The following is a 24,681-nucleotide window of genomic DNA, read 5'->3' as shown; positions in this document are numbered from 1 at the left end:
TTGGTATGGTCTTGATTTTTAGGTATAGTAACGTCCCGGGCAGCTCGTCCGGGGCTTATTTTGAAAAGTTCAGATATCGGTTTAAACGTTTATTTATTCCTGTTTATTTCTTGTTTATTGGTCACCACCCGTGACATTTTGATGGAGGTGCGGGGTACCGCATGCCTGTGCAGCGTTCCCCTCCAAGAGTCCGCAGTTCAAGTCTGGTTCCGAGCCCAGTGAGAAGACCACTCCCCGCGGAACCCGAAACTCGGACAAGCCGGCGCATCAAGGGAGAGGATCCTGAATACGGTTTGCTACTGTACAAGCCCAAGCCGAAGAAGACGATGATAGACAACCAGGCGCAGGCCCCGGCCGCTCCTGCCGTCGTATACCTGCCCGTCGCACCCAAAACTCCGACGCCGTTTCACGGACACGCACACGAGGACATCGAGGACTGGCTGCAACACTATGAACGGGTGGCCCGCCATAACGGGTGGTCAGCCGAGCACTGCTTGCAGAACCTTTACTTTTCGATGGAACGAACTGCGAGGCACTGGTTGGAAAAGCACGAGGCTTCTTTGACGTCGTGGGAGGCGTGCAAGCAAGAATTGAAGAAGACGTTTGCCTGCCAACACCGACGTGAAAGGACCGAAGATCTCCTGCGAACAAGAACACAAGACCTACATGAGAGCGTCACCAGCTTCGTTGAGGATGTTCTCCGCGTGAGCGCCCGCGCCGATCCTCAGGCTACCGAGGAGAAGAAGCTGCATCACTTGATGAGGGGTGTGAAAAGTGAGATATTCGGCGGCCTCATTCGCAAACCCCCGACAACCGTCGACGGGTTCGTCACAAAGGCGACGAATATGAAACGGGCCCTACAAGCACGCGCCAAACACTACCAGCGACACCCGGCGTAACCACTCTGGCGACATCCGGATCCGACCTTGCCACCACCCTCCCCGGCATGCGTGAAATGATCCGTGAAGTCGTCCAGGAGGAACTCAAGAAGCTCCTGCCCGCTGCAGTACGCCGGGCCTCACTCTCCATCGCCGAGGTTGTGCGGGAAGATGTCCAGAGAACTTTGCAGCCATAGGCTCCCGTCATCCTGGCAGCCCCCGAAGAGCCCACGTTGACTTCCGCCGCAGTGGCTCGACGGCCACCGCCGCCTCCTCGCACCAATGTCGCGCCGCTCCGACGTCAGTCTTCTGCGCCGCAACACGACAGACGCCACGACAACCCGGTGCAGTACGCCCGCCCGGAGCCTCGCGCACCCCGGAAAACCGACGTGTGGCGAACGCCCGACCGACGCCCTCTGTGCTTCCATTGCGGGGAAGCAGACCACACCTACCGCCGATGCCCATACCGACGACTTGGGCTTCGCGGGTTCCACCGGAAGGACCCGGCCCCCGTTGTGGTGAACGACCTCGGGAGATCGACGAGTACCTGCGACGACCTCAGTCCTCCGAGCCTGCGTCCCGCCGAGAGTTCCGATCGCCGTCACCACGACGTCCAGCTTCGCCGATGCACCGACCCCGACGTGAAAGCCTGTCACCCCTCGCTCCTCGCCGGGGAAACTAGGCGCAGCAACCCCTGGAGGTGGATTGCCGAAGACGACCGACGCCAAAATCCTCCACGAACGTCGGAGGGCCCCCACTCGAACGCTACCAGAGATCGAAACGACGCCCCTGCAACGGTGTCCAATAGCCTAAACGTCGTCATCGACGGCCACGATACATCTGCGTTCGTGGACACCGGAGCAGACTACTCAGTCTTGAGTGGGAGGCTCTCCCGCCGCCTTCGAAAAGTCACGACGCCGTGGGATGGGCCTCAGATACGAACCGCCAGAGGGCACCTTATCACACCGGTCGGGAGATGCACTGCGCGCATCGAGATCGACAGTGAGACGTGCCCTGTCAAGTTCGTCGTTCTGCAAGACTGTTCGAGGGACGTTATCCTCGGAATGGACTTTCTCTGCGAGTATGGTGCCGTCATCGACCTCGGAGCAAACCGGCTGACGCTTCGAAAGCCTGCTCCACTACAGGAGGACCCCAAAGTGACGTCATCCGTGGTACCAGTCCTCACAAACCATGTGAACCTACCGCCGCGGTCAAGTGTTGTCGTACCCGTTGGGGTCGATGAGACTTTTTGCGGCGGCGTTTTGCTCGAAGGAAGCACCCAGTTGCTTCTAGGAAGAGGGATCGGCATCGCAAGAGGCGTCACGGAGCTCCAAGACGGACGCACTGTCGCACTCGTAACGAACTTCCGACAGGAGGCCCAGCACCTTACGAGAGGCACCGCCGTGGGTCATGCCGAGGAACTCCCGGACGCAGCCGCAATCGCCGGAATATCAGAAGACCTCTCTTCGTGGCCACCTAAGACAACGCCGCCTTCGCAGCTTGACATCGACCCAACCCTGCCTACCCCACAACGACGATAACTCAGTGACTTCTCGCCGAGTTCAATGAGTGCTTCTCTACGTCATCAAAGGTGCGCCAAATGACTGTTGCGAAACATCGAATTGTCACTAAAGACAACGCGTTTCCTGTTCATCGGTCGCCGTACCGTGTCTCTGTGAAAGAGCGAGAAGTAATCCAGAAGCAGGTCTAAGAAATGCTCGATGACGACATTGTGCAGCCCTCAAGCAGCCCGTGGGCTTCACCGGTAGTCCTGGTGAAAAAGAAAGACGGGACTCCTCGGTTCTGCGTGGACTATCGCCGACTAAACTCCGTAACGAAAAAGGACGTCTACCCGCTGCCACGCATCGACGACACTCTGGACCGGTTGCGCCATGCCGGATACTATTCGTCGATGGACCTGAAGAGTGGGTACTGGCAGATCGAGGTCGACGAACGGGATCGTGAGAAGACTGCCTTCGTCACGCCGGACGGACTGTACGAATTTAAAGTGATGCCGTTCGGACTGTGCACAGCACCGGGGACGTTCCAGCGCGTAATGGACACCACTCTTTCCGGCTTGAAATGGCAAAGCTGCCTCGTCTATCTCGACGGCGTCGTGGTATTCGCCAGCGACTTCGACGAGCACCTGAGACGTTTCCGAGCCGTGATACAGGCTATCCAGAATGCTGGATTGACACTAAAGCCGTCAAAATGTCGGTTCACTTACGGCGAGCTCAAATTCCTGGGCCATGTCGTGAGTGCTCAAGGTGTAAGCCCTGATCCTGCTAAGACATCTGCTGTTGCAGAATTTCCGAAGCCATCAGACAAGAACGCCGTAAGAAGATTTCTTGGACTGTGCGCTTACTACAGGCGTTTTGTTCGCGATTTTGCCAAGAGTTCTGCACCGCTCACGCATCTGACCAAGGACGTCGTGAACGTCCAGTGGGGGGAGGAGCAAGAAAAAGCGTTCAACGAATTGAGGGAAAGACTCCAGTCGCCCTCTATCCTCGGACACTTCGATCCATCAGCGGAAACGGAAGTTCACACGGACGCCAGCAACGCCGGACTCGGCGCGGTACTCGTCCAAAGACAAGACGGAGCAGAGAGGGTGATCGCTTACGCAAGCCGGGCACTGTCCAAGGCAGAGAAAAATTACTCGACGACCGACAATGAGTGTCTCGCTGTCATCTGGGCGTTAACCAAGTTCCGCCCGTACCTGTACGGGATCCCGTTTCGTGTTGTCACCGATAACCAGGCTCTCTGTTAGCTCGCCAACCTCAAGGACCCGTCAGGACGCCTCGGTCGCTGGAGTCGGCGACTGCAAGAATTCGACGTGACCATTGTGCATAAGTCTGGCCGCAAGCATAACGACGCCGACTGTTTGTCTAGGGCCCCAGTCGAATCTCTTCCCGAAAGCACTGACAAAGACGACGACGCCCGTTTTCTCGGTGCAGTGACAGATACCGACATGGGAGCACTTCAACGAGACGACCGGGAACTTCGCGCCGTGATCGAACACCTCGAAGGCCAAGGAAGTTCAGTTCCGCGATTCTTGGCCTGAGACTTGTCAAGCTTCGTTCTGCGGCGAGGCGTGCTCTTCAAGAAGAACTTCGGAACGAGCAACCCTGCTTTGCTGCTGGTTGTTCCGGCCAGCCTGCGAGAAGAAATATTTCAAGCATGCCACGACGACCCGATGGCTGGACACCTTGGCTACAGCCGGACGCTCGCTGGGATTCGTGACAAGTACTACTGGCCGAGACTCTCGAAAACAGTCCATCTGTAAACAAGGTCGTGCCATGAGTGCCAACGACGTAAGAAGCCTCCGACGAAGCCAGCAGGACTCCTGCAGCCGATACCTGCCCCGACTAGGCCTTTCCAGCAGGTCGGAATGAATTTGCTTGGGCCATTCCCAACATCGACGCAAGGAAATCGGAGGATTATCGTCGCGACCGATTATCTTACACGATACGCCGACACGAAAGCCCTGCCATCGGGAACAGCCGTAGAAGTCGCCAAACTTTTCGTCGAGTCCATTCTCCTTCGACACGGCGCACCTTAAATACTGATTAAAGATCGCGGGTCATCCTTCATGGCACAGCTGACTCAAGAAGTTCTTCGGCTCAGTCATACCAGCCATCGACGAACAACCGTTCATCATCCGCAGACCAACGGGCTAACGGAGCGGCTCAACAAGACGATCGCCGACATGATTTCCATGTACAATCAGCACGAAATGAAACCCGAAGGCCGGAACGCGTGGCCGCTGATACAGGCTGCTCCACCTGAAGGGCCCCTGAGAACTAATGGAAGTGCACCGGGGTTCGAGAGTGCGGGGCCTACTGAGATGAGCTCGACCATCGCGCGGCGCGTCTGGGAGTTCCGCTCTTCGCCGGTGGCGCGCTGTAAGCGCCATCACATTCGATACAAAAAGCACTGTCACTCGCTTTGTGTATCGGATTCCCAGTGATATTTCTGCAGCGCTGTCATTCATTATCACTTTGCGTATCGCAAGGGCGAAATTAAAATTAAAACATTTCGTGCACAGAAGACCCGGAGAGCTCGATGACGTGTAAACGGAAACATCGTGCCACGCGCGGTTTCTGAGAAATAGTGAAACGTCATAAACGCGAAATAAATTTTGTTTATTCGCACATTCATATTCTTTATGAAAAAAAAATGCTGCAACAGACCGACGCGGATGCCTCGGTTTTATGAGCAATGCGCATTCTTTCGTGCGAGGTTATCAGTCGATTCTTAAAAAAATCGAAATTGCTCGCCGAGGTACTCTTCGGTAACCACCGATATGCCAGGCGTATAAATTCCGGAGTGGAATAAATTCATTACCCTGCCTGAGCAGAGCCTATCGCAAAATGCTATAGCCAGGTTAAGCGGCCGCCCGGTGTCGACCGGGCGACAGTGCGGCGACAGAAGAGCACCCCGAGTGACGGCGGTTACAGCGCGCCACCGGCGAAACGCGAAAGTACCAGACGCCCAGCGCGAGGGTTGAGGATATCTTAGTAGGACCCGCACCCTCGCACCAAGGTGCATTTTCATTAGTTCTCAGGGGCCCTCCAGGAGGAGCAGCCTGTATCGATGGCCACGCGTTCCGGCGTTCGGGTTTCATTCCGTGCTGATTGTACGTCGACGTAGAGCACACGACATGGGACGAGGTGCTGCCGTACGTCACGTTTGCGTACAACGCAGCTGTTCAAGATACCGCGGGAATGACACGGTTCCCACTGGTACACGGCCGGATGGTTACCACGACGCTCGACGCCATGCTGCCTCACGTGCCAACCGGTGATGGCAACGACGACGTTCAACTGATCTCCCAGCGCGCGGAGGAAGCTCATCAACTGGCAAGAGTCAAGATAACCTTCGTCGCTGGGACGTCCACTTTCAACCCGGAGACCGGATATGGGTGTGGACACCGATCCGCCACCGTGGTCTCAGCGAGAAACTACTGAAGCGCTACTTCGGACCCTACAAAGTGCTTCGTCGACTCGGGGATCTGAACTACGAGGTGATGCCCGATGGAACACGGACTTCATCAAGCCGCCCTTCACGACCAGAAGTCGTCCACGTCGTACGCCTGAAGCCGTACTACGCTCGATAGGACTGTAGACCTTATGAGTTCAAAAGGACTGTTTAGTTTACCGTTTTTTTCTTTTTGCTTTGTTTTCGGTTTGTGCTGCATCGAGACGATGCGCTTTTAAAGGAGGGAGATAATGCAGGGCGCAGACTTGCAGAAGGTTCTCGTTTATTCTTGATGCGAACATAACTTCTATCGTTCATCCCTGCTTTTGTTGTTCTAGAAAGTGCGTGTTCATTCTCGCCCCGAGCGCGCTACGCTCGAACCTTCCCCACGGAATTTTTGAGATAGTGACTCACTCTAGATAAGAGGCCGCCCACGGCCTTGTCGAGTCAGTTTCGCCTCAGCGGTCGATCCTGCTGCTTCGCCGACTTCGACGCCCGCGACGCTCTGTTGTTATATTTTATACCCTTTTATTTTTGGCACAAGTTCGCCACATTAAACGTTTATTTATTCCTGTTTATTTCTCGTGTATTGGTCACCACCCGTGACAATATTGCTTACATGCGTTCCGAAAGGCACTCTAAGTGCCTTTCGGAACGCATGTAAGGCTGCGGATGCGAGGCTGGTCCCATTGCATTGGGAGCAGCCTCGCATCCAACCGTCACCAGTCTTTTTTTATTTTTTTTTAAGCCGCCCATGTCTAAGTTAACACCGTACAGACATTGTTTTCAAGCATGGCTCCTCGTTCATCGGCAGTATTTACATTTTCGGTAGATGACAAACCGTGATGAAGCACAATTATTCTAGCTCAAAATTGTCACGAACACTTGGCACGCATGCTTACACTGAAGCGCACCTAACTTAATTTAAAAGTAGAACGAAAAGGGGGCGAGATTTGCTTACCGCTTCAAGGAAAGACAGACACCTTCGGATCCTAGGCCTACCGGCCGAACTTCGCATTTCGAAGTCGTCGACGGTCCGGCGATCGGACGAGGCGGGCCGGCCGTGCTGCGCTGACGCTGCCCAGGCTGACCACACCTGGATGAACTATGAGAGGCGCCGTCGAGTTGAGAACCAGAGTCGCAGTAGAAACGGACCGCCAAACGTCTGTCCCGTACAACGAACGAGCAGACGTCCCCCTATCTCCGCCATCTTCTCCTTGACGACGGGAGGTGGGTAAGCGGGGAAGCCGAGCTGGCCGAGCCAGCCGAGCAGCGGAAGCGGAAGTCACTGGGCGGCCGCTTTACGTTTCGTTTTTAGCCGACGCCGGTATCGGTTGAGGAATCGTGCGGTTGCAGCTGGTTGCGACGAGAGGAACCACGAAAAGACGCCGAGTTGGCCGTGTACGAGCCACGGTACGAGCAACGGGCCGTTTGCTGCTGTCGACCGGTGACGCGGTACCTTCGGCTTGGTGTCACGATCGGTTTGTGGCCGTGCACGTTGGCTTTGCTATGCAGCACGGCTGGTACGGCTGTTGAATACTTGCGGTGCTCATTATTCAAGACAGTCGCCCCAAGACGTCGAAGTGAAGAGTTGACCGAGGAATTCGTGTGAGCTCAACGTCGGTCTATGTTCCGTTTCGACATGTATGGCATATGTAACGATACCGGTTGTAGACGATGGACATTTAGTTGGAAGATGGCGGTCGCCTTTCTGCATGTATGATTTGGTGATACCGGTGGTCCTGAGGTAAAGCGTTGCGTTGGAAAGACGGTGGTTGCCTACGTCATCGGACGCAAAATGATACCAGCCACAAAAATCATATCGGCAAGCAAACTGGCTGCCAGTATAGACAGACGCAGAGCCATAGCCGTGCCGGTATCTCCAGTTATGTAGAACGTAAAAACCAAACTATCGGCATGTATAATAACAAGAAATTATGTTTGTGTCATACCAGAACTGTAGAAGCAGCAGGTATGTTTCTTGTACGTTGTTCCAATAGTGCTATCTGATCCAAGCTTTTCAAAGTGCTCATAACACTGGTCAAGAAAGAAAATAACAAAAAATTGAACTTTTTTATGACCGGTTTAAGATTTAATGTTAATATATCGTTATTTGTCGCAACGGACTAACATTATAGATTTTGCCTCCAGACCTTTTAAACGCAAGCAGTTCTAACACACGGCTGTCCATTGCGCCGTGTTTTTTCATTTCATTTTTCCTTTCATTTTATTACCTTAAGGGCCTCTACGTGAGGCATTACATAAGGGGGGTACATCGAATTCACGAAAATTGGGGAAAACATTGAATGAGAACAATGAGAAAGCATCATTAAACAGAGATTACTCAAACAACTTAACAAGCTCCTGCGTAAAATGGTTATGGTCACATATCGTCACCAGGCTTGAGGGCATGCTATTCCATTCAGATATGCATAGAGAGAGAGGTGAGTATGTGTAGGCGTTAGTTCTAGAGAAAATGGGTTCGACTTTACATGGATGATCTAGGCGAGATGAAATATGGTGAGCCGGGAAAATAAATGTTTTTGGTGACCATGGGTTGTAGTATAGTTTGTGCATAAAAGAGAGCCTTTCGTTTTTTCTACGAGTTTCGAATGTATGGATAGATATGGACTGTTTTAGACAGGAAATCCTTTCCTAAAAATAATCGCGAGTAATAAAACTAGTGGCACGATTTTGGACAGCTTCGAGTTGGTTAATGAGATACAATTGATGAGAATTCCATATGATGGACGCGTATTCCAGTTTCGTCCGAACTAACGTAGTGTATCCTAAACGTTTGACATACGGGTCTGCGAGATAAAGATGTCGTCTTAAAATTCCTAATGTTCTATTTGCTTTAGAGCAGATATAGTCAACGTGGCACTTCCATGACAAGTCTGCAGAAAGGAACACTCCTAGATATTTAAAAGTGGACACACGTTCTAGTTCACAAGATGAAATAGAATAGGTGTAAGTGAGTTTATTTTCTGATCTGGAGAACGACATAATTTTAGATTTATCCAGATTAATCGTCATGAGCCAAGATTCACACCAGGTAGTTAATTTTTCTAGATCGTCTTGTAGAATTATGCAATCATTGATGGAAGAAATTTTGCAATAGAGCACAAGGTCGTCAGGATACAATCTCATGGTGGCAGAGAGGGAAGAAGCAATGTCGTTTATATAAATTAGGAAAAGAAGTGGGCCTAGAACTGAACCCTGAGGGACGCCGGAGATGACATTCAGTGCAGAGGAGGTGACATTATTGACAATCACAGATTGGGTGCGATGAGACAGGAAGGCCCGAATCCACGAGACAAGGTTACTACTGACGTTTAGATGGAGGAGCTTAAGTATTAATCTGTTATGGGGAACACGATCAAAAGCTTTTGAGAAGTCTATGAATATTGCATCAGTTTGTTTTAAAGAGTGCATGTTGGTATGAAGATCGTGGGTGAGTTTGAATAACTGGGTAACACAAGACAGTTTTTTGCGGAAGCCATGCCGATTAGAGAACAACAAATCGTTACTATCGAGATGTGACATTATGCTGCTAAAGACGATGTGCTCTAAAATTTTGCATGACACACTGGTCAGTGAGATGGGCCTGTAATTTTTTAGCTCATTCGGATTACCTGATTTGAAGATGGGTACTACGTTAGCATTTAGCCAATCAGACGGCAATTGGGAGAAAGCTAGGGATTGCTCGAAAATAATTAGCAGAAATTTGGCGGAAGTATATTTCGTTATTTTTAAGAGTCTGGAGTTAATTCCTTCACAGCCAGGTGAAGAGTTCACAGGGAGTCGATCAATAACATTCGAAATTCCGTCTATGGAGAGGTAAATATCCTGCATGACCGTTGGGCTTTCGATGCTAGATAGGCAAGGTTCTGGAAAAGTTTCGCGTGTAAATATCTCACCAAAATACGCGTTAACATTGGAGGCAATTACCGCGGATGATAATGGGTTATCTTGTGGATCTACGGTGGGAGGTTTGGCGCCCCTGGGTGTAGGATAAATTATAGACCAAAACTTTTTGGGATTTTCAGTTAGTACCTTTTTTAGGTCAACATTAAAAAACTTATGTTTCGCTGACTGGATTACGCGTTTGCACTCTTCGGAAAACGCGTGAAAATGAAGCCGAATTTCACCAGTGTTTCACTGTACAGCCTTGCGGTATAAACGCTTTTTTCTTATTTAAAATGCGCTTTATTTTCACTGTGAACCAGGGGGGAGATGAGTCTGAGGTAAGTATCTTTTTAGGAATAAACTGGTTCGCGGAGCTAAGCAGTGCGTCCTTGAAAAAAGTCCAATTGACCTCGACTGAACGGTCATTGAAGGAGTTTTCGAAGTCTACGAATGCCCGGAGGAGAGCGGAATTCAGATCCTGTATATTTGCCTTAGGGTAGTCCCAAATGACTTTCGAGGTCTTCTCTTTGTCTGGTACCTTTTGTGAAAGATTGATGGCTATGAGGGCATGATCACTAATTGGCGATAGGAAATGTATGGAAGAGATATGTTCAGGATAAGTGATAAAAAACAAGTCTAATGTTGAATCGCCACGTGTTGACTGAGCAATTTGTTGATGAAGTCCATATGCAGAAAGCAGGTGCATAAATTCTAAACACTCTAAGGGGTTACTACATGAAGGAACAACAGAACTGTCCGCCCAGTTAATGCCGGGAAAGTTGAAATCTCCTGCTAGGATGATAATGTTGTCAGGATAAGTCACAAACACTTCTTCCAAGCTGGTGCCAAGTTCATCAACAAAATCTCTTCCAGAGTTGGGGGGGCGATAACACACTCCCAGCACAAATTTTTGAAACGATATTTTAATTTCAACCCATAGAAGTTCAAGATTAGTAGTGACTGTCACAGCAGCAGACTCTAAACCTTTCATAGCAATCAAAACGCCTCCTCCTCTGCGATGAGTACGATCTTTACGGTATATAGAAAAATCTGAATCAAGAAGCAGTTCACTTGGAACGTCACTATTCAGCCATGTCTCTGTGCCTAAAATAATCTCAGAATTGCACATGTGCACATGATCAAGTAAAATATCTTTACCATTTTTTTAGACCACCTGAGACTGGGTGGAAGAAACACGACGACGTCTTGTTCTTGTTTATCTTGTTTGTTAAAAATGCTGCCAAAGTTTGTGAACAAAAATGAAAGTTGGTGTGCATGGGAGGCACGATCAGGTGACCTTGAGGGAGGTAGTCAAGGGCGCGTGCCGCTGACACAGTGTTTTTCAATCGCACTTTCGCTCGGAACGTCGTAAACAAACACCTTATCGCCTACGTACAATTTGTCGTGCAGAAGTCTGGTTCTCATCCTGTCCGCTCGAAACGTAGAGCCGTATTCCCAAAGCTTGCCACGTGCGAGGCGTATCTTCGGAGAATAGTCGTTTTCTATCCATACCTTAATGTTAAGGTTTTTTAGCTTGGGAGCGTTTCTGAATATAGCCATCTTGTCCCCGAAGTCCAAGAGCTTTATGATGATAGGTCGATGGAAATCCTGACGCTTCTGCCCTAAGCGGTGAATACGTTCAAAAACGCCAGGCGTCACGTTTAGATTATCTGAGAGGAACGTTCTGACGGTTGTCTTTAGCATTTCAGGGATTTCAGTGGATTCTTCTACGATCCCTTTGATGATAATATTGTTTAGTCGTAGCCGGTTGTTAAGGTCGTCTACGGTTGCTGTTAATTCTATCAATCTGTAACGGTCAGCGACCGAAGAGCTCACCATTTGTGTCTTCTTCTATCAATCTGTAACGGTCAGCTACCAAAGAGCTCACCAGCACATGTCAAGCCTATATGCGTCGCGGGGAGAAATGAATGTCGTGTAGGAAGTGTCGGGCGCAGTGTCGTTGTTGTGTTTGTGTATATGTCGGTGCTGTGTAATACGTGGTACTCGTGTTGTCTGCGATGTATGTAGGGTTGCTGTCTAGTCGTGGTCGTTCGCAGCGTAAAACACGCTCAAACCGTGTTTTACGGAAGGCATACACGGTGTAGCGTGTTAAGGTTGCAGGGCACCTCGTGTGTAGACGGATAGCACACACGGCTGCGTGTAAAACGAACGCGTTTTGACGTGTCCGCTATGGAATAACGGTTTACACGTCTGGACGTGTTATTTTGCTAACAGTGTAGTGTGAACATCAGGGCGTCACTATCGAACGCCTGACCCACAGCATGCGCTCGTTACTTTTTGGCCGCTATCTGGCGTCGCATGCGCAATCAAGGTTCACGAGACGCCGAAGCGTTATCAAAGGTAGAAAGAAATGGTATATAGCTTGTGGGGACCCTCTGCCTGGCTCCTCCGCTCTCCGTGACCTTGCCGCTCCCCGCTGCCGTACTGTCGGGCGCTCCTTCGTTGCCCGCGACCTTCCCGTTCCCCGTCGCCGTCCTGTCGCGGAACGTCCGAGCCCTCCGGGAGGAACGGGGCAAGCGCCCCCTCACCCAGCTCTGACGTCGGAGGATCGGCTCGCAGCAAGGTTCCCGATTGGATGGTCGGCGGGACAAGGGCTTAGGAAGGTCTTAAAAAGGGGAACGGAGACAAAGGAGGGGGCTTTCGCTGGCGACTTCACAAGGGACCGGTCACGGAGGTCATCGGGACGACAGCGACGAGCGGCTCTTCAACGACGTGAGTTTCAGTAAACTGTTCTGAACACGCACTATGTGAGTGACCTCTCGGGGAGCGAGCGAGGCACGTCCCGAATGGGCGTCGATTAGGTAGCGACCCACAAGCTGTGGAGAATAAAAAATTTAAAAAAAAACAATCAACCTTTCGATAGATGAGTTGGTAAAACAGCACAATAGAAAAAAAGAAAAAAATATTGGTGTCATTTATAGGTCGTTGAATCGAATCCGGCTAGGCGGGGTAAATTTTTTCGTTTCTTATAAACTGAGTTAGCTGAGGACGTCATCGGAGTTATCGTGAAGGACGACCAGGAAATTTTTCTGGGAGGTTCTACTAGAATAACTTAACTAATATGAAAGGTGGAGTTTTGTGGTTGTAGCGCAGAGTAAATAGTTACCCGACCCAAACAATCTTCCTAAAGTTTTTTCTTTGCTGATTTTTGTTTTTTAACGCTTTGTTTTGCAGTTATCTAAATTTTTTACCAAGATTTTTTAAAGTATTTTTGGGGGTTATGGGTAGATTGCCAGATAACTGGAACTGCGTCCGAGTCATACCGATCTGTAGTTAGTAGAGCATCTTGTGGCAGGTTACACAAGCTGTATTTTTACGAAAAAAATATCATTTGACCGCCACACCACCGTAGGCTCTGGAAAGAAATGTCCACAGTTAAACAACTGGGAACAACAGTTCAAAAATTTTCTAGGCAGCGTTATCAGTCGGGACAAGTATATATACTCCTTTAATACCCCATTCACACGGTCAACATAAAGGTACCTTTAAGATAGGTCCCTTTACTATCGGCGAATCAGCCCGTGCTCTTGGGTCGCGAGCACACGCCACGCGCGGAAGATCGTTAACTGATCGGCCGCAGAGAATAAAGGTCCCTTAGCTGAAGGCACCTTTACGGTCGTGTGAATGGGGTATAAGACTTTCGTAAAGCCTTCGAAAAGGTTTCTCATACAAAAACTACTGTATAAGCTTAAGTGTTTGAAAACTTGTTTTTATCTTGTATATCGGATATGTGCGTACTTACAATGTAGAGCACAATTTTCAATAATTATGGTTCTGTTTCCGAAATCCTTGCTGTTCCGTCTTGTGTATCCCAGGGAAGTGTGCGATGACCATTGCTATTTTTAGTTAACATAAATGATTTAGTTGATGTATTTTGCCAGTCTGTGTTAATAAAACTCTTTGAAGATAATTGTATTCTTTTTAAGAAAATCATTGCTGCCAAGGACCTTGCAGCGCTTTATACGTCTATAGATGAAATTGAAGGATGGTGTAACAAGTGAATCTCAATATTAACCGAACTTTGTGTTTCCGAATCACACGGAAGAAACATGCCAACTCATTTCAGTATCACCTCCGCAATTTTAGTATACCTGAAGCTACTAAATGTAATTACACTGATATTACCCTTACTGGCAATATCACTTGGAGAACACACATTTTGAAATATTTGTTTCTGCATTCACAGAGCTGTGCTTTAAAAGGACAAGCCTCAAACACGCCCATAGTAACTCTAAGCTTCTTGCACACACCAATTTTATCAGGTTTTAAACTCGAGTCTGCATCGGTCATATGGAACCCATATACTAAAAAGGACATCCACCAACTTGAAGTAATTAAAATCAACGACATTCTTTTAATATTTTGGAAATATAAATGAATAACGTCACCATCAAAGCTTATGACAGACAACCAGGTTCCATCCCAACAATTACGAACATAATTAGGTTGAATATTGCTTTTAATAACATGTAAACTCCTTTAGAAAGTCACGTTCCAATTATTAGAGCGCCGGAATTATTGCGCAATGGCGGAACAACTGATATTCTGGAGAAGGCAAGTCATTCCATGAGGTAGCAAACGTCGGAATGCAACCAATGCTCGGAAACGAAGAACCCATCAAGCAGCGTCAAAAGTGCAACATCAATGCGCTGATCACATTTTTCTCGTGGGTGTGTCTTTGCCTTCTTATCCAAATAAATGCGTAAAGCGTGCCGTCATGTTATCATTTTAGTCCGCCATTGAGCAGGGATTGCAAAGCTGCCAACAAACAGCAGAATTTTGAAGGGGTCGATTGTCATATAACACAAACATAATTTCAGAAAACTTTTTTTTAACCATTAGGCTCGAGGAAAACCCATCACACCAGGGACCAGCTAAACATTAATTACAACTCATTTTCGCAAAAATAAATTCGTTTATGCAGTTTTTTTCCTCATACCATATCCGAATGGAACTCTCTTTCGGAAGCCCGTTTTCCGTCACCTAAGTTCAAACAATCTCTGGAACAGCAATTTACTAATCAGAATTGCCGTCCCGCCGATTATTTTTTTTTTAATTTTTATTGGCGCGTTGGTTCTTTCATTGCATTCATATCTGCATTTCTTGTTTGTTCGTTAATTATGATTACCTGCTTGGGCCAGGCATCTGGCATACAGTATTCTGAATTAAATAAATGAATGGCGAAGCCATAATCCTGGTTTCTTTTTCATTCGAGATCTGCCCACTATTCATCAATCAGAGCCAAACAGAGCTCAGCGTTCTGACGTCATGACAACCGCCTGCGAAAAAAACAGACGAACTCTTGGGTCACCGCCGAGATCGTTTGCCTGTTCGGGTTGTTGCTGAAATTTGCCCCCTTGTGGCTTCCTCTCCAGTTCTGTTTTCTCTTCTTCTGTTTTTGATTTGCAGAACGTGACAAACACAATTTGCAGAACACAATATTATATACACAGCATATACATTATATACATATTATATACATATTATATACACAGCATATACACAGCAAGATACCCTGGTGTTTAGATGAGCAGACAGTGCGGGTATTTCGCAGAAGCCGAAAGTGCATGTACGTCTGCGACCGGGCTAGAATGGAAAGGCGCGCTTTCTTAATGCCGTCACATTAGGGGGTGTTTCTCTCTGCCACCGTAGCTTGGTGAGGTCGCTGCGACCTTACTCCTTTACAGTGCATTAGCTCGTTCTAGTAAGACACCGTAGTCTCACCCCATGGGCTTCTGGGCTCCAGGTTTGAATTGAAGGAATGTAGAAACCAGTTAGAGCTACAGGCATTGAGGCCGTCTGCCTGCGGGGACTTACGCAGAACACGTGTTCTTTGTATTTTCATAAAATGCATTTCCATAAACAAGCGTCTACTTTATGTAAGCCAAAATATTACAAGAAGATACAATGGTGGATTTATTTATTTATTTGAAAATACTGCCAATTCCTTAGGGATTTCATCAGGAACGAGCACGCAAAAATAACCGCACACTCGTTCACATTTCATCAAACCCGCAACATATAAATGAAAGTAATTTGTTCAATAAGCACTGGGATTTAAAGAAGGGTAGCAATACCTTTAAGAATAATGCACAAGGGTAAACATACAGTTTTAAGCCATATAATACAACCACCGTATAAACACAACTGAAACTAAAAACAAATATGCAAAACAAGTCATTTTTAATTACACATCACTGCGCAATACACCTTCCATCTCAGATAGAAATTATCTGATAGAGGTGGTGTTAGTAATGACAGAACCTAGTTGATTCTATTGTTTCGTAGCTAAAAGAAAGAAAGATTAACGGAAGCAATCGTTTTTAAACATTTCTGAGTCAAGGCTTTACAATGTTTGTGCCTAGTCTGTACAGTATGCAAAAGAGAAGCGTACATGAATTTGACAAAATTTGAAAGCATCGAGTAGCAGAAATTACAAGAACTTAAGCCTAAGTTGCTAGCCATATTAGCTAGTGTGAGGAGACCAGACGTTTTAAAAAGTTCACTTGGTTAATGGTGCGCCTGTATTTATTTAAAAAAAATCGTACTGCTTGGTGATGTATATTTTCAAGTTTAGCTATATTATTCTTCGAGTGAGGAAACCATAGGATGTTTGCCTATTCTAGCGTTGGTATAACAAGACCAGTGTATGCCAGGCGTTAAGTGGATGTGGCAGCTAGCTTGAGTGTTATTTTTATGTCCATACATTTTTTTAGTACCTCTAAAGTTACATGATTTACGTGTAGCAGCCATCTTAAATCTGAAGTAATAATTAAGCCTAAATATTTACACTCAGTCATCTGTGAGAGCGTTACATCATCAAAGCTGCACTGAAGTTCACAAATTGATTTTTTCCTTGTTACAGAGATGGAAACGGTTTTTCTCACGTTGAGCGAATCAGCGCACCTCTCATTGATCAATTGAAGAGTTAATTAACACTAGGTGATCATTCGTGTTTGATGGATTGAGGGCCCGTACCGTGAGGACAGGGTGTAGCGAGCCAGGATGCGACCGATACGTTTTAGAACACACCAGAGGAATGCCTTTAATCAAGCGACAACAAGTAAGTACAGCGAGAGGGGGCGCCACAGGAACGCGGCAGACTACTTACAAAGTCAATAGGTGGCTACATCTACATCTCCCCCCTTTATGAAAGGTGAATGATGGAGGAAGCCCACTACATAATACTTCACAAATTTAAACGAGTCGGCCGAACAACACGTCGACCACTACGAGTTCGCACAACACCGTCGCTGTCAGTTGGGACCGGGACCGGCTCAGTGGCAGGGGGCGGCCCTGTCGGGCTTGCAGGTCGTGGTTGTTCAGGAACCAAGACATGTTGCGCTGATTCGGGCTGATCTTGTGGTTGTGCCTCTCCACCGAAAGGAACGAGATGGCGGCGGTTTCGCTGAAAAACACCACCCCGTTCTGTTTCCACATTATAACTTCGTGGTCGCTGAGCAGGGCTCAACACTGTCGCGCGCACTTGATCAGGTCTCACCCAGACTTGCTCTCCGGTTCGAAGGGACGGCAGGTCCCTGGCCGCGTGACGCCGGTTGTAGTCTGCAGCCTGTTGTCTTTTGTAGGCTAAATCATTGCTGGCAACCTTGTCTTTCACTGGCCAGTATGGACGGAGCTGCTCGTCGCGCTTAGGAATTCGGTTCTTCAGCTGCCTCCCCATCAAAACCTGGGCTGGGCTGAAACCGTTCACTCCTGGGGTGTCTCGGTAGCTGAGGAGGGCTAGATGGGGGTCATCTGCCTTCCGAAAGAGGTCTTTTACCGTCCGGATCATTCTCTCAGCTTCTCCATTAGACTGGGCGAAGAGAGGGCTGCTGGTGATGTGGTCAAACCCGTAAGATTTAGCGAAAGATGTGAACTCTCTCGAAGAAAATGGTGGACCGTTGTCAGACATTACGCGCTGAGGAATTCCATGGCGAGCGAAGATGCTCTTGATCACGTCGATGACAACCTGAGCTGTCGTGCTTCTTAGCGTTACAACCTCTGGGAATCGGGAGTAGTAGTCCACCACCAGGATGAAGGTTTGTCCGTTGAGGTGGAATAGGTCCTTGCCGAGCATTTCCCACGGACGACCGGGGAGAGGGGTGGAGACCAGCGGCTCCGACAAGTTCACACGAGTGGAGGCGCACTGTTCACAATTGGTAACCATGGAAGTGATCTCCGCAATTATGCCTGTCCACCATACCGATTCTCGAGCCCGGGCTTTGCTACGTTTAATTCCCTGATGTCCCTCGTGCAGCAACGTCAGCACTTGCAGCCGCAGTGAAGAAGGGATGACTAAGTAGGCACCCTTAAGAAGAACACCGTTGCAAACAGATAGTTGATCCATCACGGCAGCATACTTTTCGAGATGCAGCGGTAACTTTGACTTCTGCGGCCACCCGCGCTGGCAGAAGGAGATGAGTGCACTGCACTCGCCATCAGAGCCTTGTGCTTTCCTCACATCCTCCAAGCTGACAGGCAGAACTTCGGATGTGCTCTCAGCTACCTCTGTGGCAAAAAGTTCCACAGTGTCCAAAGGACAGGGCGCCTTAGGAGGAATCCGCGCAAAGGTGTCTGCTGTAGCCAGCAGCTTTCCAGGCACAAAGAGCATCTGGAACTGATAGAGCAGAGTGTTGAGCCTGAGTCTCTGTACCCGCGGAGGTAGCATGTCAAGCTCCATCTTTCCAAACAGCGAAACAAGGGGCTGGTGGTCCGTCTCCACGTCGAAGTTTATACCACGAACGAACTCGTCGAACCGCTGGATGGCCCACGCCGTCGCCAATGCCTCCTTTTCCGTTTGACTGTATCGTTGCTCGGTGTCTGTCATTGACCGCGAAGCGAAGGCGACCGGTCGACGTTCTCCCGACGGCTGAGTCTGCAGCAAGACGGCACCGAGTCCAAAAGAGCTTGCGTCTGCAGAAACCGTCGTGGCATACGCCGGGTGGTACTTGGCCATGCACCGGTCTGAAGTGAGCAGCTCCTTGATCTTTGCGAACACTGCTTCTTGTTCATGCTGCCAAGTCCAGCTCGTAGTTTTGTTCAAGAGGACTCGAATGGAAACAGTGACGTCAGAGATGTGTGGCAGGAATCTTGCTAGGTGGTTTACCATCCCAAGGAGGCGTCTGACGCCAGCGATGTCACTCGGAGGATCCAGCCAGAGCAGGGCATCTCCGTGAGTCATCGGCCTGTTCGTTTTGCGGTCGCGCGCCTCACGCGCGTTCAGACTGCCCAGCACGGGACTCGCTCTGCAACTACTGCAGAAAGAAGGGACACTTCCCTGAGGTGTGCCGTGCAAAGAAAGTCAAGCAAGGCAAGCAAGGCTCTATCCAGCTGCACGCTGTGGGAACATCCGCTAAGGCTAGGTACGTGGACGTCACCGTGAATAACTACACCGCGGAATTCAAGGTGGACTCTGAAGCGGAAGTGTCTGCCGTACCGAGTGACTTTCCCAACGTGCCGGCCAAGCTTGACAAGGTTGAAAGCCTGCTGACAGGACCCGGAGGTCAACCGCTGCGTGTGTTGGGGTCGTATCTGGCACGACTGCAGTGGCAAGGGAAAACAAGATCTGAGCGGCTCTATGTGATCGACTCCCTTTCTGTACCTCTTGTGGGTCTTCCGGCGATTGAGGCTCTCAAGGTTGTACAATTCCTAGGTGCTGTGGATGCTCCCGAGACAACAATAAATGGCGAATTGTTTCGCGGACTGGGCACACTCAAGGACGAGTACACCATTCGCCTGAAGCCAGACGCCGTGCCATTTTCGCTCAGCGCACCTCGTCGGATTCCCATCCCGCTGCGAGAGGTCGTCAGGCACGAGCTAGATAAGTTGGAAAGCGACGGAGTGATTCGTCGCGTCGACAAACCAACCCCATGGTGCTCCGGACTCGTCGTCGTCCCGAAGCCTACCGGAGCGTATCGACTCTGCGTCGACCTGACACGGCTCAACGAAGTGGTGCTCAGAGAGCGCCACATCCTGCCGACAGTCGAGCAGGTCCTTGGGCTCCTGGGCGACGCGGCCATATTCTCGAAGTTGGACGCCACAGCAAGCTTCCATCAGGTCACGCTGGCAGCCGGCCCGCAGGAGCTCACAACCTTCATCACTCCTTTTGGTCGTTATTGTTTCTGTAGACTCCCCTTCGGCATCACCTCGGCGCCGGAGTACTTTCAGAAACAAATGGCCAGAATCCTCGAAGGTCAAAAGGGCGTCGCCAATATGATCGACGATATTCTCGTTTTTGGACGTAACCAGAAGGAACACGACGCTCGGCTCAAGCAGGTGTTGTCTCGTCTAGCAGGAGCTGGCATCACGTTGAACAAAGACAAATGCCGGTTCGGAGTCTCCGAGGTCTCCTTCCTGGGAGTTATTGTTTCGGCAGAAGGCATCAGGCCGGATCCCAGCAAAGTGGAAGTCATCCGGACCATGGATCCCACTTCTGACACCATGTTTGATGGATTGAGGGCCCGTACCGTGAGGACAGGGTGTAGCGAGCCAGATTGCGACCGACACGTTTTAGAACGCACCAGAGGAATGCCTTTAATCAGGCGACAACAAGTAAGTACAGCGAGAGGGGGCGCCACAGGAATGCGGCAGACTATTTACAAAGTCATTGGGTGGTGACCTCTACAATTCGATGGGTTCATTTCACGTATATGATACAATCATCTGCAAATATTCTAATTTTAACAACATTGTTAGTTGAACTATCATTTATAAAAAAAATGGGAAGGGGGCTTGCGCAAGAATGGAACCTTGAGGAACGGTTGAAGTGACTGACAGCTCCTGAGGCCTCGTTTCCATGTTGCACAAACTGGGAACTGTTTGGTAGGTAGCTTTCAATCCAACTGATTATCAGTCTTCCGCCAATAGCGTTTTTTTTAGCTTAAAGATCAGCTTGAAATGTGATAGTCTATAAAATGCTTTTGAGAAACCAAGCAGTAGTATGTCTACATGCTTTCTGTTGTTAATGCTAGGGATCACGTTATGCAAAGTTTCAAGCAGTTGGGGTGACTGTTAGGAAACCATCTCTATATCCATGTTGTTGAGGAGAAAGAATATGGTGCTCATCAAGAAATGTTCTAATATGCTTTAGAATAATGTGCACAAGTAGTTTACAACAGATACAGGTGACAGCAATCGGTATAAAGTTAGAAGGACTGATGATGTCACCTTATTTGTGTATCGGCATGAGTTTACTTTTTTTTCATTCAACGGGTAGCTGACACGTGCTAAAAAACATATTATAGATTATGTACAAGTATTTGCTCATCCATTCAGTGTATCGTTTTAAGAAGTCAATGTGTTAGCATGACCCCTGAGAAACGCCACACACGTCCCCCTTTGGGATTCGCTAACGGTGACCTCCTCAATTTTCTGCGCTGGCTTTCTCCGTTGGTTCCTCTATTCTTCGCTGTTTAATTTTGGCCTCGTTAAAAGGTCAATGTTAGCGTTTCCCAAAGCGTCGCGTTTCTCTAGGGAATGCTAACGCATTCCCTAAGAGTCAACTAATGGATCTTCCTGTAGTTTTTTCCACCCCTTTTTCGTACTCCGCCGTTCAGAGTACGTCGACGTACTTGAATGCGATCATTCATATCTCATGAAAATAGCCACATCCTAACCGATCGTGAAAGGAACCGCATATATATCAGTGGTAGAGGCAACCGCAGTCAGCGTTTAACTACACACACACATATGACAGCCCACGCACCGCTACGACGGTAACCAAGAGCGAAGAGCAACCGGCATTGGCAGAGCCGCAACTAAGCACGCCCGCGTTCCACCTCGCCGCGGCGCCTTCTCATCTCTGGCGCCACGCCAGCTGTGCGACGACTCTGACAAAAACGAAAGAACTCATTGTCACAAAAAAAAAAAAAAAACCGGCGATATTTGTCAGTTTGTCAATGCCGGGGAGAGAGAGAGAGGTTGTCGTATGCTGACGTCAGCGTTTCAAGCCAATCGGAGCGTCGCACGTGTAATCCTCTCCCCGTCCTTCTCCCCTTTTTTTCGGCGCTTATAAACAAAAGACACCTCCTAGTTTTTGTCGCAACGAACGTTCTAATGCTAATGCATTAAAAATATTTCTATCAACTCACTACAGTCGTTTCATATGAGTACATTGGCGCACACTTTCAATCACGGTGGTCGAAAGAGTTGTTCAGGGTGGTTCAGACAGTACTAGTAGGGGTGGTGCGACAGCGCCCCCACGTGGTAGAAAAATTCCCTTTCGTTTTAAGTCAAAAGCAAAAGCCGTAAGGAATGGGATTGGGCAACGAAGTTAGCCAATCTAGAGACGCTGAATCTCTACCTCTTCAGAAATTTGGGTTGGAAACGTTTTTTACTGGTTCTTTGGACCAGGTATTCTGGGTGGATCTCAGCATTTAAGGCATCCGCAGGCCGCGGCACGCCGCCGAACTTAAGGTATGTCCACACCAGAGATAAGCAACATCCTACCAGCTGGACAAAGTTCAGCGGGCAGTTTAGAACAGGAGCCAGTCCTGGACTGCAAAGATACTGCATGTTCGCACTCTGCATCGACGCCCTCCGTCGCGGAGATTGTGGACATGGACAGCGAAGGCTCCACTGGGGAATGGAATCTCGTAACCAGAAACAGGACAAAAAGGACGTGTTCGTGGTCAAGCACGGAAACGCTACGTCCATCAAAGCGACAAACCGATGATTTTATCATTAATTCGTGCCAGTTAATCAAGAAACAAGATTAATATCTCTCAGTAGCCTGAAGCTTACGGGAGCACTGAAAGGCATATGTCAGGAATCTGCCTGTCAGGTCCGGTACAACGACCGTCTCAACCTGATTGCCGTCGAAGGTCTGAACGAACAAGCTGCACAGGCGCTTCTGAAAACCATGGACTTATGTCATATACCGGTTCGATTTTACTTAGCTTTGTCTGGGCCCACAACAGTTGGCGTCATCCGGGGCGTTGACATGGACGCTACGGAAGAACAGCTGGAACATCCTCTCCGCTCAGAGAGCAAGATCGCCGACATCAGACGACTTGGAAAATCACGCGTCGTGAAACTCATATTTTAAGGCAGTCAGGTGCCAAACTATGTTCTGCTGGGGTATGCTCGTCACCCTGTGTTGCCTTATAAGGAGAAACCGCTCCAATGCCACAACTGCGGTGGATTTGGTCACAAGAAGGTCTCCTGGAAGCGCGCTATGGCTTGTAAACGATGCGGAGAACACCACGAAGCAACCGATGCCATGTGTCAGTCACCGACACTGAGATGTTTCAACTGCGAGGGAGATCACGAGGCTACATCACATGCCTGCCCGAAGTGGCTCAAAAAGCGGAAGATACTCACTTACTCCAAGACCAATTCAATTGGATTTCGTGCGGCCAGGTCAGCCTTGGAGGGCCAGAAGGCATTTCGGTCTGGCGAAGAGAATGCCCAGCCAGAGATACTGAGTGAACAGGCAAAACAGCATTGGAAGTCAAGAGCTGTTACCTACGCGTCTGTAACTGGAAACACCCATTCTTCGCCTCCTAATACAGAAGCAGCCCACGGAAGTGATGGGAACGGTGCGCACGCAGCGGCTACATCGGAGCCTTAGAAGCAAACACCCAAGCAACCGCCACAAACAAGACAGCGCTCTTCCACACAAGGGGGAGGCGCTAAGGACAAAAGCGCATCTCCTGGCGAAGCCTCTGGATGGACGTCCATAATCAGAGGAGCTGCGAACATAGCGTTTGCTATATTGCAAAACATCGAGGCATCATGGGCCCGCACAGTCACGGCGATTCCGCAAACTGTGATTTCTCTTCTTGGGGTATGTTAGCAGGAGTCTTGAATGACCAACGCTGCCAACGAACAAGAAATCCCGAAACAGTGCACAAAGAATACAGCAGAAAACTCCCCATAGAGGAAGACGTAGCCCATTGTTTCCTTCTATCCTTCAGTGGAATGTTTACGCACACGTTTGCTCGTTCTCCGCCAAACTCTTGCAACTGAACGAAGAGATGTACTGGCTCTACAAGAAACGTACGTGATCCCAGGAGAGGTCCATTTGTCTCCCTATGTCTTTCATCACAGTGCAACTCCAAGTACCGATGGAAGATCGCGAGTTGCAATATTGGTCCTTGACAATGTCCGTGATCATGCCCCCCTTGATCTTTCGGAGTTGTCTTCAGAGATTGCAAAATACGCCGGGGTGATAATCGCAGTTGGCCGGCACGTCACAACGGTTATTTCTGCATATATTTCCCCGCCTGGCGTATGGGACGCAAAGGTGCTAGAAGAAATTCAAAAACGTAGCCGAGGACACCTTATTATATGGGGAGATTTCAACGCAGACAATGAATCCTGGGGTGGTACCCGAACGGACGCCAGGGGACGACAGCTCAAAGATACTGCGGCAGCCCTACAACTGCGAGCTCTTAATGACGGGTCGAAGACATTTTGTAGATGTAGAACTTGCGCCAGCACATTAGACATAACTTGGGTATCGTCACAAGTTGCCGGCTTGTGGACAGCCCAACCGGACACTGGAGGGAGTGATCATGATCCCATCAGGTTAACACACCCCAGAGCACCTTCAAAGAACCTCAAGGTCTGCAAAGTTACTAACTAGGACCTATTCTGCCAGTACCTCTCTTCTGCCATTGTAGGCAGCAACTATAATGACCTTACTACATGCCTTGCGGGGTGCCTGCGGCTTTGAACGCGATCCGTCACAGTTCCAGTTACAAGCCCCTCTCCTGACCTCGAGTGGCTTAACCTACGAGCAGCCCGACGGCAGGCACAACGAAGGGCGCTTCACACCAACGCCTCATGGGACTGGACTCGCTACAACCGAATTGAGGCTAAATTCAGGTGACACACCAAGGCACTTCAGCGGTGGCAGTGGAGCCAGGACTGCGCATCGCTTGGTGGTCCAGGT

The sequence above is a fragment of the Ixodes scapularis genome, unplaced genomic scaffold (assembly GCF_016920785.2).
Source record: "Ixodes scapularis isolate PalLabHiFi unplaced genomic scaffold, ASM1692078v2 PGA_scaffold0__279_contigs__length_252992795, whole genome shotgun sequence".
Classification (NCBI taxonomy): domain Eukaryota; kingdom Metazoa; phylum Arthropoda; class Arachnida; order Ixodida; family Ixodidae; genus Ixodes; species Ixodes scapularis.
This window is presented reverse-complemented; position numbering follows the sequence as displayed.